Consider the following 3,243-nt stretch of genomic DNA (forward strand, 5'->3'; position numbering starts at 1 on the left):
CTACCGTGGCGGAGCAGGGTCGAAGCTGTCGCCCTGCCCCCTGCTGGCAGGGAATCTCCCTCCCACCTCTTTTGTGTTTGGGTTCTCCCATAGCTTCACAAAAAAGGAAGTGGAGACGGGTAGGGACTGCCCTGGGCCCCTGAGGTCTTGGCCAAGTTGGGGTGACGGCGAGGCAGCAGGCGTAGGGCACTGTGCTCCGCTCCCGAACGCTCCATGAGAAGCCCCGGGATCCCAGTGAATTCGCACCAGCCGGACTCACCACGCCTCTGGCTTCAAGGCCCTCTTATGCAGCTCAGGGGTGGGGAGTGGGGGGTAGTCCACCAGAACCAGACGGGGCCTCAACGTGCGCCCCAGCACGCACACACTCGGATGGGACACACTCTCACCCCCTCGCCATGTAGCGGTACCAGCAGGGCACGCACGTGCGACAAAAAGCCTTCCCACCTGGACTGGGCGCAAGGCAGCGACAGGATGCCCCGTGGCCCCGCACAATTCGCCTCTCAGGCAGGGTGCGAGCGGAGGGCCTCCAGCTGGGCCTAGAAGACCCTTGGCTGGGTAAGGGCCTGGGCCTGGTGAAGTGCCCCCACCACCCCCGCTCCTCGCCCCTCACCCTGCTGCCGGCAGGAAATCCTGGTTTCATCGCCCTATCCCCGGCGTAGGAGCAGTGTGGCTAGGGCACGGTTCTAGACCGAACTCGAGAAAGGAACGAAGGTCGGAGAAAGGAGGAACCTGGGAACTCCTAGAGTCTACACGGGTCTGGTCTGGTGCGGCCTCCCTGTGGGGCTCTCCCGAAGCCGGGGAAGAAAAAGCAGCTGGAACCTCCTGGGACCCCGCAGGAGGCCACGGTTCAGCCAGGGTGGCGCACGTCCGTCCGGAAGGCTGGCCACCGACCCCAGGAGAGGAGACTGGAACTGAGACCCGAGTTGCTGGCACACAAAGATGCCATTAGCGAGATGAAAAATTAAAACGGTGAAAACAAAGAAAGCCCGGCTGGGTCCAGCAGGTGTTGTCCCAGTTTTGTTCGCCCAGAACCCGAGCCTCACGTGTGGTGGGCGCAACCTCGTGGGCTACGGGGTGGGCGGGGGGCCAGCTGAGGGTTGGTTTGCTGCTTACAATAAACTCGAGAGAGCCGAAGAAAAGAAATAGCGGTGGGGAAGGGAGGTGGGGCAGGCGCGGTGGAGAACGCCCCCCATTGGGCTGGGCTGGGGGCTGGGACGGGGTGGGGTGGCAGGGCCTACTCCGAGAGAGAGGGCTGAGGGCACGGACCCCTGCAGCCGCGCTCGTCCGTCCGGCTGTCGCACTTTCCCCAGGGCCCTCTTGAAACTCCGTAAACCTTTCTCCCCTCCCCCCGCACACGCCCACAGCCCCACGCTTTGTTCGCAGGAACTCAGCGCCCACAGTTGGTGCGTTCGGCTCTCGCCTTGCTCCCCTCGTCCTGCACCCTGGGCGCGACCCTCTTTCTCCAGTCGCCTCCCCAAATAACTTTGCGCCCCCTCCCCTCTCTCTTTCTCTCCCTTAGGACAGATCAGCAGGCTCTCTACTCTTTCCAATTTTCCTGGGTTCCAAACCCTAAAGAGAGGCGTCCTGGGTCCCCCAATTAAGTGACTGGCGCCCGGCTGCCCATCTTCTGCTGGAGACATCTGGGATTGGATAGATGCACACACTCACCCGTTCACACACACGCGAGACATCGACACCGTGCAATCTCAAACGCGGTACTTCCAAAAGGTCGTGGAAATGAAATAAAAGAGAATTGTTTGGTGCATAGTTTTTTTCACCATTCCTATTTTCCACAAACGTTTGCAGTTTTTAATGCATGGACTTCAAAATTCTTTTGCACCACACACATAAAAAAAGAAATATTACCTTCTAATTCCATCTGTCACAAACTTTTCGAAGTCCCCTCGTAGACTCGTTCACCCCTCACAGGAGTCACGGGCGCTACTCCTGGGACACACCTGGCCACGTGCACCCTGCTCTCGGTCTGTTCTCACAGACTTCCTCCTCCACCAGCCCAGCCCCTCAGACAGCCCGAAGCCATCTGGCTCACCCCCATCTGGTCGGAAACGGCGAGGAAAAAGTCTGCATGGGTGGCGCTTTAGGGGAGAGGTCAGCGCGCCTTCTGGGGCGCACACACATTTCGTTCTCAACCCTTTCAAGTCTCTAAGTCACCGGAAAGGAAGTGGGGACCAGGCCCCAGCTGGCGCTGAGAGAGAAAGGAGACTCTCTAAAAAGTGCTCCGGACGCGGGGCCTCCGAGGGCCGCCGCTGGAATCCCCACTCCCAGCTCCTCACCGCCCGACCCCGCCCGCGGCCAGCCGCGCTCACCACCGCCCTCTGTCTCTCTGTTGCCCGCGAGGGCGGGGATGTGGACCGGACGCAGAACGAAGGGACCGCTCCCCGCGCGCATGTGGGGTGTGGGGTGGTGAGTCCCAGGAACTGCCCACCTTCTATCTATCCCTGTCTCGGGGTGCAGCCCCTCAGAGTGCGACGGCCGGGGAGCTGCGCGGGAGCCAGGCGTTGCCGCCTCCGTCGCGACTCGGGGTTCCCGGACCCGGCGTCCGTGTGCGCGCTTGGCCCCGCGCCCGGGGTGCGGGTGATTTTCCCGGCCTCACTTGCTCAAGCTCGTTGCCCTGACTCTCGTTCTTGCCCTTCCAGGAGGGGCAGGGAGTTCCTGAGTGTGGGTGTGAATGTGCGGGGGGTGGCACACTGAACCCCCGTCTGCGCCCATCCCCGTCTCCAGCCCCACCCCACCCCCGCCAAGAACCCGAGCCAGGCCAACCTCCTGTTCTCTGTTCTGTCCCGCCGGGGTCTCCTTCCTCGAATACTTTGGTTATCGATCCTGCTGAGCGGCCGGAGCGCGGAGACCGCGCGTCCCTGGGGGCGCAGGGAGTGCGGAAGCCAGCAGGGGAGGAGAGGAGGCTGACCAACTTTGGGAGAGGGTGTCGCCTGTACTCTGGGGCCGCCCCAGCCTCCCTCTGCGCGGCTCCGAGCGGGGCTAGACTAGGGGTGGAGACGTGGAGCTACCGCCCCCTGCCCACTCGCCCCGGGAGCGGAGTCCGGGTGAGCCGCCGGGACTCCGGGAACCCGCACTCGCGGCCAATCAGAGCGGAGGGGCGGAGCAGCCGGGCGGGGGCGGGGCCGGGGAAAGAGGAGCCGGGCGGGGGGCGCGAGGGGCGGGGAGCCGCGGGCTCGGCCAGCCCAGGCCGGCTAGGCGGCAGCGAGGGCTGCAGTGGCGGCCGGC

Source organism: Lepus europaeus, chromosome 13, assembly GCF_033115175.1.
Source record: "Lepus europaeus isolate LE1 chromosome 13, mLepTim1.pri, whole genome shotgun sequence".
In the NCBI taxonomy this organism is placed as follows: domain Eukaryota; kingdom Metazoa; phylum Chordata; class Mammalia; order Lagomorpha; family Leporidae; genus Lepus; species Lepus europaeus.